Source organism: Sparus aurata, chromosome 22 (assembly GCF_900880675.1).
Source record: "Sparus aurata chromosome 22, fSpaAur1.1, whole genome shotgun sequence".
NCBI classification, from domain to species: Eukaryota; Metazoa; Chordata; class Actinopteri; order Spariformes; family Sparidae; genus Sparus; species Sparus aurata.
Window position 1 is genome coordinate 24,918,013 of NC_044208.1, and position 17,424 is coordinate 24,935,436.

The 17,424-nt window shown below is 41.3% G+C and overlaps 1 long non-coding RNA gene across 1 annotated transcript; it reads left to right on the forward strand.

Annotated features, from left to right (window-relative positions):
- The first annotated feature begins 741 nt into the window (after nt 1–741).
- Nucleotides 742–7,832, forward strand: LOC115573547 (uncharacterized). The gene is made up of 3 exons (XR_003982303.1): nt 742–803; nt 1,839–1,916; nt 7,718–7,832. It is a non-coding gene; the product is annotated as an uncharacterized LOC115573547 (long non-coding RNA).
- The last annotated feature ends 9,592 nt before the right edge of the window (nt 7,833–17,424 follow it).

The following is a 17,424-nucleotide window of genomic DNA, read 5'->3' on the forward strand; positions in this document are numbered from 1 at the left end:
TTAGGCTCTTTATGTTTAAATATTTCTCCAATGGGATTTAATTCCTGGCGGTGCGCTGAAGGCAGCATTAAGGACTTCCTGTTGTGAAACAGTTCTCAGCGACTCTCAGTACAAATCAACAGTTCAGAATTTTTTTATATGAAAGTCTGAACCGTACAAAGAATGTAGGCTAAAGTTTTGGGGGATTTTCTGGTTAAAATGTTCTGAATTGGTCTATTGGGTGAACTTCACCTGTAAGTATCAAGAGTGTAATACTATTCATTTGCATTGCATGTGAGTAATATACATCTCTGAGAAGCTCTATAAATTTTTTTGCAAAGCCTGGATAGCTGACCACTAAAAAGTAGTGCAATAAGTAATAGATTACTCTACACAGACAGTAATATTCTCACTTAATATATTACTCTAAAATTAAGGTAACTAGTAAAATTTTGTTTATCGCATTTTGAAAGTAACTTGCCCAACACTGGTCATGTTTTACTTATAAGTCGGAATCAGCTGAAAGATATGTGCCCACATTTCCACAGCATGAATTAGAATCAGAAGAAAATATAATATCATAATCAATGTTGTTATCAATAACCTGATTCTGAATTCTTGTCCAGACATTGATAGACTGTGAGGCCCACAACCCACACGTTCTTCTATATTCATTTCCAACCACAGCAGATTCAGCCAGACCATCTTGAACTTTTAAAAAATATATGTAGTTAACCGACTCAGTTAAAGCCCCGCCCACCTGCGTAACGTCTGCCTCGAGCTGAATTCTACCTGCGCCATTTTTCTTCAACTGAAAGAACTGCGTGAGTGTTTCCTTACGACCTGTTACACCAGAAGTTTGATATTCCAACAAAAAACATTAGCTTAGTACCACTTCATCTTGCTTTTCTCCATATCCTCCAGCTTGTTTTGTTTCTGAATGTTACCAAGTTAATGAGCTAGCTTATTATGTTAATTAGCCAGCTAGCTAATGTTAGCATGAGCTGTTAGGAGGCCTTTCATCCTCTTTGCCTGTCTGGTGTTTTTTTTTAAAACCTCTGCTGTGAAGTCTCATGTTACTTTTATTAGCACACATCACACACACCACCTGAGAAATGTCATTATTTGGCATTTAAAGTAATTATCTTGAATATTTTCATGTAAATAAATATTGGTTAAGTCACTATCGCTGAATGAGGTAACACAATGATGATTCAGTCTATGACCCACTGATGAAAGCCCTTGAATTTACTGTAATAGCAAAGTGCACGCTGGGTGTCGGTGAAAAACTAAATCATAAGTGGTACACAGTTAGCGACGCGTTCGCACAGCAGTGAGCAGTGGGTGGTTAACCAGAGAGAGAAGCAGTTTGGTTTGTTGTGGTCACTGCTAGCGTTTACATTACTCATTTACAGTGTCTGTCAATTTCTCATTTACAGTGTCTGTCAATTTCTCATCCTGTTTTATTTGTATTTTCCTGTCGAAACTGCGCTAATTTCTCTTTCATGGTTCCTCATTCCGATAATGAGGGATGCGTCCCCTGCAGTGGCGTCCCTCTGCTCCTAAATGAATGTAGGCCAAACACTTCTCTGTTTGCAAAGTTTCTTCTTTTCCTCCCTGACGTCGCTCTCGCTCTCAGCGTGACCAATAACAGCCCCGAGGAGGCATCGTCGTAATTCCCTGTAAATGACAACTAATGAAGATGGTATTTCCCCTCATTACTTTGTGTCTTTGAGGGGGCAGGGCTGTACGTGTAGCTCGGTTGATGCAAGCACGTGTCACTTTTATTTTCTGCTCTCCGCCATCCACTCGTGGTTGGAGAAATAAGTCCTCCTCTTTTCTGTTTCCCCTCTCCTCAGCGCCTTCAACGGTCAGGGATGAGCACCCTCCTCTCCTCTCGTGGCTGTATCAAGCACACGCTCAATTAGCATCGCATGGTAGGTGAGAGCCATTTTGAAAACATTTCTCATTACACCTTATCACTGGGGCACAGAGGGGGGCAACATGAAGCAAATTAGAGGGGTGAATGAGAGACGGCGAGAGCGAAGGAAGGAAGGAAGGAGGGAGGGCTGAAGACATCAAAGTGCTCCTGCTCTATTTAAATTGAGTGATCTTGTGTGAAAGATCCCCACTACATAAAGATTAACCCCATCCTCCCTCCCACACACGCACAGCTAATATCACACACCCACATACCCTTGGATTTATGTGTCAAGGGTTAATAACTATGAGGATGAGGACACTGGGGGGGTGTTCGTGCAGGGTGTTCTTGCAAAATGCACGTGTGCGTTTCAGCATGAATGTAAAGAGTGTGTTTATGTGTGTATGCATGCGAGGATGTTTAGCAGAGAGGAGGAAGAGAAGGGAGCGCACACAAGCAGGGAGGTAGAGATCGCACAGCAAGTGCGAGAGAGGCTCAGTTTCATCTCAAACCGACGGACTGACATGTTACAAATCCCAGCAGCAGCAGCACTGAACAGACCTGCCAACACTCCTCAGGAAAAGACTCTCCAAGACACACACACACGCACACACACACACACACACACACACACAGAGAGGCTGTGTGAGAGTTGATCTGTTGCCTGTTTTCCACCAGTTTCATCATGTCCTTTAGCTAAATGCAAATTTCGGTCCTTTTCAGCACATTGTAGTGTGTGAGAGTTGAGGTTGTGGCATCTGTATGTGTTTATGAGCCTTTCATATCTTTGCATGTCTTTTTGTCTGTGTGCGTGTGTGTGTGTGCGTGCGTGCGTGCATGCGTGTGTGTAGGCATGTATCTCTATCTGTGTGTCCCTGTTGTCTTCAGTGTTTGAAAGAGTGTATGTGTGCATTCCTGTGTTTGCCCCAAGTTTTCTTTCACTGTGTGTGTGTGTGTGTGTGTGTATATGTGTGTGTGTGTGCATGCTCAATCCTGCCCGGTGGATTAGTGACGTCGGCGGAACTCACCCTCTCCCTCTGATAAGGGCACGCGCCGCTGCCTCCCGCTCTCTGCTCCCCGCGCTCAATTTCAGATAGTGCTAATGGAATCTGTCCTGCGCGATTGTAATGCGAGCGAGACTCATTTTCCACGGAGCTTGGAGCTGTCAGCTTGGCAGGACTGTTGGGAGGGTTCGGGAGGAGGAGGAGGAGGAGGAGGGGAGAGCCAGCGAGGAGAGGGTTGATGGGAGGACGAGGAAACCGAGCTGCTGATGAGGAGGGTGTGCGAGTGTGTGAGTGTGTGTTTGTGCGTGTCTGACGTGTGTTATGGTAGGCCTCCTCCCTCTTGTCAGGGAGCTGTAGTGTAGCTTCCCACACGTTGCCCATCATGGTGCATTCCTGGGTACTCACAAACACACATTTCCAGGTCAACTCTGTCAGCATATGTTGACTAAGTTTGTGTCACAGGACAAGTTGAAATGTTGTTAGTCAAAGAAGAAAACTTGCAGTATATTCTCATTATTAACTTGTCTACCCATACAGAAAGTTTTGGCCAAGAGTGTTGAGGTCGTGAGATGTCAAGAGTTTCCATAGGAACTATTTTAATTTTGTCAGAATTAAGTAGCTCCTATGAAAAGTGTTCGCAAAGAGTTCTTTGGATTATCCAGAGAAACGAGGCTATTGTTACTGAAACTACACATTGCTGTGGATTTAAAAAAAGAATAAAAAATGTTTCGATACTGTGAGCACCATGAATAAAGATGCCTTTAACCTTTATTGTACAAATCTAAGAGACAGATATATTAAAACCAATCTTCATGGCTGCATACACCAAGAAGCAGGCGATGTGTTTTTGTTTTTTGTAAATTGGGTGGAGTGGCCCTTTAAATTTAAGGGCCTTATGGTTTTTTGTTTTACTATTATTTTGGCAGTAAACTTCCAAATATTGTCAGCCTTCTTGGCAGCAAACATAGTGACTTATACCACACTAAGGATAACATTTCTCAAAAATAGGTGTGATCACATAAAACTGTGGTACTGTCCAGATGATGTTAACCCTCAGACACATGGGCCCAACTTGGCCAGACACTGTAACTGTTCAACTGGCTTGTTGTTACAATAACTAAAAAATGATATTGATCAGTGCAAACATTGACACGATAATCACAATGTAATGATATCACAAAATAAAATAACTTTGAAATACACTGTGCATTCAACGTTTTTTTTATAATATTAAAGGCAGGTAATTATAATATTTTATTTTATTTTTTAATGTTGTGTCATTATCGGTAATTTTCACATCAGTTCAAACAATGTAGAGCCCGACTGATGCTTGATTTTTGGGGCCAATGCTGATAACAAGAGTGAAAATGTCTGTAACTGATATACTGGCTGATTTAAATATATTTTTCATAATGTGGTAGGTAAATAATGTCGGTAATGCCACAAGGACACGGAAACAGTAAACCGTACAAGGAGTTTAATAATAATAAAATACCCCGAGCGTCTTTTCTGCATTATAATCTCACAAAGAACGATTTCATATTGGTGCATATCTGGCAACATGTACGCCGACGCTGACACATCTGTCATAGGCCACGTCGGCCAACCGAGATATCGTCAGGCTCGAATACTATATGCTGTTACATGCTTTTTGGAGGCTTTAAAGGGAGACAAACTGGATTTTCTGTCTTGATATAGGATTTTGTCTCTGCGTGTGTTTGAACCTGTGGGTGGTTTTTGTGAATGTGTGTCGATGTATTTTAAGCCGCGGCCTGCAGGTGGCAGTGTTTGCGTGGTGAACACTATAAGACCGTAGCGGCTGACCACTGGACCAGTTCTCCCTGAACTAAGGGCGATTCTTGCACTCGCCTTTCTCATTTGTCTTTGTTGTGTATGAATTATATGCCTATGTATATTTATTGGTTCTCAGAAACACACCCACAGTTGTTTTTACACATCTTTCTTCAGTAGAGATAAAGCTGAGCCTCGTATTTTATCCCCCCTTTGTGAGCGCCAGTATTACGTATTTCTAGTAATGGTTCTGGGCATTTGACATTCAGTTTAATCCATCCATAAACAAGGCCAGGGAGTTCATATAGGTCACAAGTCACTATGCGATACTTGTCCTCGTCCTGTCCCAGTCTCTGCTCAGTTCAGGGGAAGTGAAGGAAATACCAATTTGGCAGTGCTACAGGGATTACTGTGTGTAGCGGGCATTTTTTAATCTGGGACAGACTGTGGCATTTGTCTGCACTTAAAACTGTCATCAGTCCTGCCCTGTCTGTCGGCCTGTCACCACGTCCCATCCTCTTGGGAAGTAAAACCCCACAATACACTGCTGGAGCTCATTAGACTCTTCAAAAATAAATAAATAAAAGAAATAAACTGCAACCTAAATCTCACAGTCAGGGGTTTACGCAGCCAGAGCCCCATTACTGGTACTCTACCCCCTGGGAAGAGTTTAGTGTCAACGGACCTTCCTTCTGTAGGGGTGGAGGAGGGTCTCCATCAAACACATGAAATGACATGTCTAAATTAAGGAAGAGTATTTTGATACAAACAGATAACAGGTGGAAAGGTTTATTCAGGGTCAGATCGGTGCAGTCTACAGCACTGCAGCTGAAGTAAACTGCAAGTAAAGTGAAGTAACCTCTAATGGCCTCAAAGCCAACGTTAAAGAGCGTGAGGGGACATATATGCTTCTGCACGCACACAAACAGAGCAGCGCACATGCAAAAGAGCATATGCTTAATCACCACTGGAGTTTCCCAGGAAATAAAAAAAGCCTCCATGGATTAAATCCTTCGAGCTGAACATTAGCGAAGTGCAGAGTTCAGCTCTTACAGGGGGAAAAAAAAAAAAAGCAAATCATTATCTTCCAGAGAGAGAGAGAGAGGGGAAGAATCAGAGGTTGAAGGCAGCGGGGCTGTGATACTGGGGAAGAAAGGCGTCACGTTGCGAGGAAGACAGACTGATAAAAGAACGAAGCCATCGGCGGAGGAAGAGAGAAAGGGCCCCACAAATTGGCAAAGGGAAGTCAGGGTCTCTCTGCTTTGCATTTCATTTACATGGCTGGCCGTATCGACCAATCGGATTGGGAGCGGAGCCCGTGGCTTAGGAAGGCGAATAAAGACTCCAAATGCCTTCACTGCTCTCATCCCTCTCTCTCATAATACCCTGTCTGCCCTTCTTTTCTCTCGCTCCCTCTCTTTTCTCTCCTCACTGTCATAATACCCTTTCTCTCCCCATTCTCTGCTCTCTGGCGCGGTACTATAAGTAGACCCTGTCCGATGTGATAGTGGGATGAGGAGAGGTGAGGAGGAGGGGGAGGAAGAGGAGGAGGAGGAGGAGGAGGAGGAGGAGGGGAGTTTGCAGGGATGAGTTTTGCTGCCACCCACTAAAAGTAAAAGAAGCGAGATTGTGCGCGCGCGTGTGTGTGTTTGTTTGCATTTGAGGGTGTTTGTGGGTGCATGTGCATTTATTTCTCAGACACAAGCAGAAGCACTTTCATCCGATGTTGTTTTGTTTTTGTTGTTGTTGTTGTTTGGGGTGCGCATCCTGTGGTGCTCACCTGCATGACACACACAATGTAACACCAGCAGAACACTTTGTTAACCTGACAAATCCACTGACACAGAACAGATGCAAGCACACACACACACACACACACACACACACACACACACACACACACACACACACATACACAAACCCTTAGAAGACATAATGCATGCTAATTGATTTAAAAATGCTCTGTAATTAATAGTGATAATGTCTGTGTAATTACATATTACACATAGAAGAAGATAATTGAGACTGATAGCAGCCATGTGACTTTTTTGATGTACAGTCCATTTCTTCAGTAGAATGTATTGGTACACACACACACTCACTCACACACACACACACACGCACACACACTCACTCACACACACACACACACACACACGCACACACAATGATACACTTCCCCTTGAATTCATTTGAATAATGGCATGTAGACAGACACATTAGGGAAAAACCCATGAATGACCCCCGGGCATTTCTCACAGGAGACATGCAACCACTTAATGCTTAAGCACATCACCACACACACAAGCACACACACACACACACACACACACACTCACACAATCACACGGACCTCCGGGGTGTAATTTTGTGCCATATTACGAGTTGAATAGTTTACCTTCCATCCATGCAAGAGATGCCTCCGTCTGCGAGTCAAATGAAAGTTTTGGAAAGAGGAGATGGAGGATGGAGGAACTTATTCGCCTCAGTCAGAGATATTAACACATCACCCACATTAGTGCAGCATATTGAGATGTCCCCATTGTGCAGCGCTGGTACTGTAATCTTTAATTTTAGTTAAAGATATAATAGTTGTGTGTTTATCCTAAATGTTAAATCTGTAATTTCATTTAAGTAACAGTGTATTTTATCTGGTTGCCTGTCGTCATAACCCTGCTCCTCAGTCTGGCCCTGAATCTAAGCAGCACACAAGTTTACCACCAGCCGCCACCTGAAATCACAACTTCACACCTGCAATACACACACAATATTAATCTCAAAAGTGTGGACCACTACCGCAGCAGCCTCCTCTCCTCAAGAGCTGACATCCAACAGTAAATACATCATCATATCAGCGTGACCTTTGTGAGGGTGTTTGTGGACCCGACAGGAAACAAGAACCACCCAGAGCAAACACATAAAACCCCTGGTGTCCCAAAGTATCCTGAACTGAGATGGACTGACCATGAGTAAAAATTCAGATTTACCTCCAGAGACCTCTTAACTTCTATCACATCAACAGGGACTTTGGGGTCAGACAAAGAGACATCATCTATCTCAAAAAGTGAAACATCGTCTCTCCAGGAGCTGCAGTTAATGAAGTGGATCTCTAAGACAGCCCGACACCTCCAACCGCCACAGCACCATGAATAAAGTGCTAATTGAGATTGATTTTATATCAGGTTTGGTGTTTTTTCTATAACTAGAATGGCACTCCGTAGAGGGCATACCTCAGCCAAGGCCCAACATACTAGCCACCTAAAGAAAGCTGGATTTTTTCATCAATATCCACGCCTTTCTCCTTGATAAATTAATTAAAATGTCAAAAAAAAAAGGAAAAAATCTCAGGATCCATCTGATTTCTTTGGATTTGCATCAAAAGTTACTCTGCTCTTGTCTGGGTCGAGACTGAAACCTTGGCAGAGGAAAAGATGCATCTTGTTTATAAAAATGATTCTTATATTTGGTATGTAAAATGTGAAACTGTGCAATGAGATACACAGATCTAAATCCTAGCTGCTCAGGACTCAGTGCCTTGCTCATGGGCATTTCAGTACCCCGAAGGTGTGAAGAGTATCAAACCTACTGCCGTCTCAGTCAGCTTCATTACAGCCACTGAGTTTAATCTGTGGTAACACCTCACTTTTCATCAGTCATCACCTCCATCATCCTCATTATCCTTTTCCCTGCCCAAACACACACACACACACACACACACACACACACACACACACACACACACACACACAGCACCCCTCATTGCCGTTAATCATCAATAACAATACCTTATTTGTAGGGGAGGAATGTTTACAATGGGATCGCCCCCCCAAGGCGTGTGTGCCCCTCCCTCGACACCGCAGTGTGTCAGTGTGCCACCAATTACTGAGCGCAAACTGAATGAGGTCATGACGGGATGGGGTCATTAGCAAAACAAACCCGCCGACCCCGTGGGGCAAAAGGAGGCAAAGAAGAGGGGGAAGATGATGGCGGAAGACCTCCCCCCCCCCCCAAACATCCCAAAATACATGACTGTGTCTCAGCCTCCGTTACTCTTCAGCCCCGTCCAACAAGTGTGAGGAGGGAAACGTTTTAAATATCCCTGAACACACTCAGAGGGCTGCTGGGTCTTTTTTTTTTTTCACCTTCTTGGCTGTACATCAGGGGTCTTAGCATCCTTTTACATCATTTTACTGTAATTTCTGTGATAGCTTTACTTCAAACATGTCATTAAAATATATTTAGGTGACACTGAAGCACCGAATTACATCATGCATACAAAAGCGAGTGTTACACCGGTGACTCTTAGATTTACATGCACGCAGCTGATGGCTACTCTGATGTTTGTACTATGGCTTTCCTTTGTTTCATCACTTGTGACATCTCTCTTTCATGTCCCTGTCTTAGACGTGACAAAATTACTCGCCGAAACACCTTTACAACCAGCATCCTCATTTATTCATTAAACTACAACTTACTTGAGATTCACTGTAATATTTCTGTTTTGCTTTCAAGGTTCATATATGATTATATGAAACAACATTTAAAAGGCAACATTTAAGAGTATCTGCTTCTGTTTTATGCATTCAAATCAACTTTGAACTACTTCTTAGTGAAAGTTTTACATTCATATTATATGTAATTATTTGTATCCATTGCCTTTTTTGTTGGATTAGATTTTTTGAAGGTCACTTCATTGACTTATATTTATTATATCATCACTTGCATGAAGTTTGGGGGCTTGCAAGACACAGATTTAAAAAGAAGGGTGAAAGCTGATGCTGCAGAGGTCGAGACATCCTGCCTGTTTGTTCCTAAAAGCCACAGACGACATTAAAGACGTGTTTCTGCTGGCTGGCTGGCGCTTTTCATTACTAGCTAATTGACTCCGACATGTGAAATGGGTGTAATGCCCCTTTAAATTGTTGTGGGAACTGAGTTGAAGCTCTTGATATATTACCTTGTACACAGTAATGGTAAAGAATGGCTAAATAAATGATTTGAAATTTAGTTTATTTGAAAACAGGGACAGTGCACATTAATAACATTACTGTAAATGCGCCAGAATTAGCCAAGAGGCTATTTTTCATCTGTAGTCCCTATGACAGATGTTAAAGTCACCCTAAAAACAAAACAGAATATATAAAAAATAAGATTAAAATTACAAAATTACTAGCCAGGGCAATCTACAAAACATGCACAGCAGTTAACAAACATGACAAAATAGCATATATAACATCAATTTAGAAAACATCATTCAAGACGCAAGAAACATCACACCACAGCATGCAAAGCAGAAGCACAAATACAGAATGCATGCAACACAATAAAAACAAGACCACAATAAGACAGCACGCAGTAAAAAGAGAAGATGGCTACAGGTTCAGCACAGACGGACCGAATTATAACTATTATTATAACGAATGTAATAATAGCAGTGATGGAAAGGACTTACTCAAATAGCTTCACGTCTACAAGCTGCAACATTAAAAACAAATGTACACATTCATACATCTGATTATTACTCAATAGTATAATGTACATTGTTCTGTTATGGGCTGTTTAATGAGTTATCTCACTTTTTGTGTTGTTACTTTTGTTCTTGTAAAATTTCAAGGGCAGGACTATTTCCACACTGAAGTATTGTCTCTTTTACTGAAGTAAAAATATCTGAGTACTTCTCTCATTACTGAGTAATATAAGTAGTTCTACCATCTTGACAAGTTTCTGACCTCATAAAGAGCCTGTAGCCCAACGTACAAACGACTGTTCATGCTTCACTGAATCCCCGCGCTCACACTTCTTTATTGTGTAGAGAAAGGCCTTGTTGAGTTCTGAGTGGACCCTTTCTGTCGTTACTTAGAGCCTTTAAACAACACTCAACACTTCTTGTTGTTTGTGTTAACGACGTCCATGCTGCCGTTATTGTTGTTGGTGGCGGCGTTCTGTTTTGACGACCTCTTCCCGGTGACGATGGCCTGTTGGTTTCTCTGCGTTGACGTCACGGTGTTTATATAGTTGAAAAGTAGGACAGCGTATCTGTTGTGGGTCAATGGCAAAACACCCCACACAACCCCAACCCCCATCCACGCACACACACACACGTGATACACATGTTAAAACCCACTCAAACAATCAGTGGAGTGAGTGGTGCAATAAGCCCTCCTCAATAAACACGTACAAAAAAAACGAATCCACGGAAAACACGCAGCTCATAATCTCTCCTCCTGCACCGAACAGCATCAGTCAACACAAACGTAAACATCATCTGCCGAGTCGTGCGTGCTGCGCCCAGAGTCATTATTTCCCATACCATGAAAATATTGAAGATGCTACAAGCGATTAGCGGTGAGGCTGTCCGGTGCGTGCGTGTGTGTGTGTGTCCTTTGTTGGCCGAGGGCATATTTGTGTTTGTGTATCTCCATTGTGACGCGTGTAATCCGCATGCTCTCTAATCCCAGAGCAGGTGGCCAGGCGTGTGGCGGCTGTGGGGGTGCAGCGAGGGCACACTCCTCCTGCTCCCCTAAACACACACGCACACACACCAACACACCCACACACATATGATTGATCCATAAACCCACAAACACATCAATGCTCGCTCCACACTCTGGCGTTCTATAGCAACAAGGGGAGGAGGACACCCATGGAGACACACACCTGCACTCATTCACACACACACACACACACACACACACACACGCTCTGTTACAAGTCCTGTAAGTGGAGATTGATGACCGCAGGGAAGCACGTGCCAGTGTTTCCAGCCCGCCCCTCCCCAGCCACCTCCTCCCCGCGTGCATCCGCAACAGACACGCTCGCCTCCAGGAGCTCAGCGCTGCCCTTAACAGGTGGGCCGAGGCGAGGCGGGGCTCGGACGGAGGCATCTGTCAACAAACTCTGCATCCGTCCTCCTCCACTGTACTACCTCTCCATCTGCCCAGAGAGGAGGCAGCCAGGGCGAGGAGGAAGGTCAATAATGTAATAATGTAATGATGAAACTGTGATCATCAGGCCTGTGCTGTCTGTTTTAGGGTTTTTTTGTTTGTTTTATCTTCATAAATCATCACGTCATGCCCCTAACTGCCTTATAGATGGACATGGATGGAGTTATGTAAGGTTTTATACACTGTATGTTGTTTCCTGAAAAGCACGCAGAGGCCCCTTGACCTTTGACCTCTGTATTGTAGCACCAGTACAGGAGAGGTTTGGCAGTTGAGGTCACTGCATGTCTCACTTATTGAACTGTTGGCACTGATGTAAACTTAATTTAAGGTAAAACTATTTAAGGTAGTTGCTTTTATAATTATATATTATATACAGTGTGTGTGTGAGCGAGTGTGTGTCATATGCAGCAGAAAGTAACGGCTCCATTTCTTTTGTAATGTTGCCACGAATGTGTCTATTTGTCAAATATAGACATTGGCAGGATGTGTTGGGTTGGTTTGACCAAGTTTTGGGGGTTAAGTTAATGGAAGGTGTTTCACCTTATTTAAGTGTGAAAGTTGATTTGTCAGCTGAGGAAACTTGATCCTCTAAAGAATCAAGATTGAGATGAAATGTGGATTTAAAACTCAAAACACTGCAAAAGAAGTGATTAATAGAGATGTAGAACAGCAACGTTAGTTCCAATCAATCCTAGATTATGATCCATTTCCGTCCACCGTCCAATTCAAGAATTGACCTGAGCAACAAGGTCCAGAAACACTGTAAGTTAAGATAACAATTTATAATACTATCATTAATTAGTTATAAATATATTGTTAATTAAACATAAGTTGATAGTTATTTCACTGTTAACAAACAATTGAATGCTTTTTAAACCATTTATTAATTGTTTATTGTTAAGTTGCAACTCATGTCTATAACACTTGTTAATTGTTAATTACCAAGAGGTAAATGGTTAATTAATACTGTGTAGTTCATCTAGAAACATTATTTGGATGGCCCTTTACAATTTTACCTTTTTTTTTGTTGTTTTGTTTTGTTTACCAAAGCATTTCTTTCTTTTTTAACATTGAGGTAACTGTTTGCTACAGTTTAATTAACTATAAATGTGCCCTTTATTGGTGATGGTAATTATAAAGTGTTGAAAATAAAATATGTCATTATTTATATAGTTGTAAACTATAACTCTGCCTCCTCCTCGCTGTCCTATAGCTTCCTCCACGAAGCGTCACTCAATCATCTGTTTGCGTCAAATGCTTTTAGTTCCCTGCCAGCTTATGGATGTAAATTTGGCCATTAAATGCATGTAATCTGTCATTACAACATCTCCCTTTTGCTCTTATAAGGAGATTTATGATTTTTTTTATTTATTTATTTATTTTGCTGCTAATGGTCTGTTCTCATAAGGGCAGGAGTGCTTTGTTGGCTGGATGTCCACTGTCGACGTAATCCAGGGTCGTAAGGTCCAGAGGCTAAATGGATGCTTTGGGGGAAAAAAAAGAAAGAAAGAAACATTAACTAGGCATTACCTTTATGTAAAATACTAATTCTCTTGATGGCAATTCATTATTTTTTATTTTTTCTACATATGCTGGATTTTCTTTAAACCTGTAATCAGCTTTCTGCTTTATGTCCGTGTGTGTGTGTGTGTGTGTGTGTGTGTGTATTTATGTGCAGCATATGTGTGTGTTCAGAGTGCTGTATTTCCTGAAATGACAATATCTAAGTATTATTAGTATTTTGGCTCACATGTGTAACTCCGAGCCATATGGTGGAGACGCCCAGCTCAAATCCCGGCACCACTCACACGTCATTTAGTTGAACATTTCACTAATGTGTAGCTCTGTAAGTGGTTTGTACACAGTCGTAACAGGCTCAAGTCTTGGAAACCAGTTAATTCTATAAATGATGTTATGAGTTATGATTTGGTGAGATTAATATAAAGATTATCACACAAATCAGATGCTTTTTTATGATTTTAGAGCGGGACTGTGCTCACCGTGGAGCTTCTCTCAGCCTGAAGGGTTTATTCCACTCAGAAAGATGATTTAAGAGAAATCAAAGAACATTTAATTGAATTTAAAAGGACTTGAGATAATATAGCGATGCACACATTATAGCCTGTGGCCTGCTCTCGCAGACGAGCTATAAATGTGTGATGGTTTCATCCGGTATAAAAATGATTTTGCGCTTGGCAGTGTCCCTCACATGAAAATTGAAAACATGCATGCAGTGTGCCGTCAGTGCTGCAGTACAGAAAATGGCATCGACAGACGGCAGCAGCAGCTATTATTACTGGAGACGCTCTCAGGAGGTCCAGTTAGGAAGTGTTTTCAGAACAGTTTCAATCAGATATTGGAAACCAGCCAAACAAACCTGGTAAAAAACATGTTAGACTCCATCCTGCTCATGTTGTCCAGCCGTGTGTTATATTAAATATAGTTGGGATTAATATTTTCATGTTCACGTCTCTGAAAACTTTGCCTTCATTTGCGATCACTTGATTGTGTCCTGATTGATAACCAGGGACATGCAGTGGCCTCCTAAAAAACCTTGGCATGAAGTATAATACTGATAATCAGAAGGACAATAATTAGTATTTTAGGCACACATAAAAATAACATTTATAATTTAATTACATAATATTTACTGAGCTTCAGCGGTGGAACTTAACAAAGTACATTTTCATTAGTACAATTAAAAACCACGTGTTCCTGAGTGCTGCAGTTTTGGGTACTTCATACAAGTTACTCCACCACATTTGCTGGTTATTTTAAACAAATCAGATGCTTTGTTAAGATTTAAACCTGTGCTTCCGAGTGTCTTAAGAAAGAGTGACGTCTGTGGTCCCTCGTCGCCTCAGGTGTCTATAAGTTGACAGATGCAGTTCCCTCGAAGAGTCACTTCCTCTTTAAGATTCTCAGATTAGTTTAAAGGCCCAAATAGGTAAAATAATATAATGTCTCGCATAATATTTCATCTTCTGACCCCTCGGAGGGGGCCAGACCTTCTAGGATGGGAAATCACTTCACTTAACTACTGAAATGTATTCAGAAGTAGTTAAAGATAGCTCCATTAGAGTTTTTTTTTACAATGTTTTATCGTGCTTGTACTGCAGTAAAGGGTCTGAACACTTCTTCCAACACTGCTGACGTTTCTCTGCTTATCTTTGGCGTGTCAGCTCTGTGTCAACTTTTTTACACGAGCACACTGCCGTCATCATCATCCCCATGACATTGTTGGACTTTAGTCAGTTAAATTTACTTTAATTAAGTGGCTTCTTTTAGTGCATTTGCTCTCTGTTTTAGTGAAAGAAACTAAAAACTGGGTTATACCAGCCCTCGCTCTGTCCTCTGTTATGCAAAATTTGACTCTGCATTTACGCCACTGATCGGAAGCTGTAAACGAAAAGCCTCTAAACACGAGTTCAGCTGCGCCGACTTTAAAGTTAACCCCCCTGGTCGAGTGTTCGGAGCAATTAAAAGAACATTTTGCGTCGCTTTAAGTCCCATTAAAACATCACATGGCAACGTTTAGCATGCGCATCTGATAGAATTGAGTCTAATCTCATCAAATTGTGTAATCCGTGAGATGAAATCACTCTAAACATTACACGGCTTAACACAGATAGAGAGGGTCACGAAGAGTTAAGGCTGCGTACTTTTTTTTTTAACCATTTACCATATTCCTCAACCGCCAGTCTGACGGGAGTACAGCAACACTATTGTTTCATTCATTCAAATGAGATTCCATGACTGTTGTTGTTGCAGATGAATTATGTATGTGTTAATATGTGATAGACATCGTCTCTCGGGGAATGTAGGACACATGCTTATGCATAACAATAGCCTTTGGTTGTTTTCTCACCAACAAATTGGCCGTTTATCTCCCGTGTTCTTGTCTTCATGAAAGCAACAATATTCAGTTCGTCTCCTGCTTATTTTTAACGCAACATGCTGTCGAGAGATCAGGTCCACATCCCGCTTTAACCAAACGGCGGTTACTATATTCAAATAAGCCGGACTATTGCCCTGATGCCCCAGAACTTTCACTAATTCTTCTTGAAAAAAAAAAAAAACAAAGTCATATGTCTGTCAGTGACATTGTGCAGCTGGTAATAGCATTAGCCTATTTAAATAATCTCTGATAGGCTTGTTTGAGTCATGAATTGTTCTTGGTGAACATTTCTGGATGTTTCGTGCCTCTCGTCTCTCTCTCTCCAGACGATAATCGACATATTTGGGCTCATTGTGTTGGTTTGACTCAAGCAACAGTCACTGTCCATAAGCTGACTACAAAACAGAGCTGCAGGATGAAGCTGATACTCGGGCGATCTGCAGCATATTCACATTTAAATTAGCCGGTACTGATGTGGATACAGCTGGATTTACGTGTTCAGAGATTCCTGTTGGTTTGAATAATATCGATGGTAAAGAGATGAAGACTGTCGGTTTGTAAAGCTCGAGGTGTCATCAGAGCAGCACGCAGAAATAAAATCAAGCTGGTTGTGAGATTCAAACGTCTACACATTAAAGGAGCAGTACGTGGTTTCGCGGAAGAAAGAGTAAAATCTTCATTGACTGATTTTTTTTTAATGCCAAACAAACTAAATACACATAATGAATTGATTATGATTGATTACTGACATGTGGAGAAGGGTTAGGATTAAATAAGTGTTCGCTTCTTCTTCTTTTCATGTCAGTGCTTGTTAATGGAATTTACTTTGTAACAAGCTTTTCATTTTTTTATGCTTATTTGTCGAACTAATTGAACTTTATTTCATTCATTCATTCAAACAAACTCTCTTAGTTTTCATGACTGAATAAACTGAATAAACAAACTGACCTCAAAGGACAACACGGTTTCATTTTACTTTGTTTACACGTGGCGGACCCTGCCACCCTTTCTAGCTTCACACAGCATTCTGGGGACCTTATTTTCCTCTGAGAACAGCTTGTTTATTCAGAACAAAACAAAACAATAAGTTTGTGTTACTGACTCATTTATCTCATAAATATTAATATTCTGAGTTTGAATTTCTTCTCCATAACTACACAGAGCCCCTTTAAACATGAATACTTCAATACAGTTAAATAAGTAAACGTTTAATGTAACTCAAATCAAGCTTCATGTTCTTCTTAATATTTATTAATGTAAGATGTAACTGTGAATACACACTCCTTATCTACAGATGTATTATAAGTAAACAACTTAATCAATCATCTGTATTAATAAATGCTTTAAATCATGAATCAGGCTTTAATCATTCCTTAAGTATTTGATTATTACTCCACATTTAAAGTGTTATCAAGCTCATATTGTCTGTATCTGCAATGATAGAATGTGTTATTATCATTATTATCACTGTTATTGTGAATATAAATGTGGTCATAAAGAGATCAAATTGATCTATATCTTAAGGTTTTACCAAATGCACTCATGAATTGATAAAATCTTTAAAATCACGTTATTTGCACTTTATTCAAACCATGAATTGGAGTTTTCCTACAGTCACATTCATTTTAAAGCAAAGAAGCAGGAAGGTAAAATACAATAAAATAAATAAAAGGCCTGTTCATATGATCCAGCAGCATTAATGTCAGTATTACAGGAGTCACTGTGGAGCCGGAACGCCGGATCAAGTCGCTCCTCTCGGCCGTCGCTCGGATCCTCTGCGCCGGCGGGGAAAACCTGGAAATCCCCGCCGCGGTGAGGGTGAGGTGGCGCCGCGGCGGGGAAAGCCTCGCCTCCGGGCGACGGTCGACAAAATGTGCGGTCGTCTCG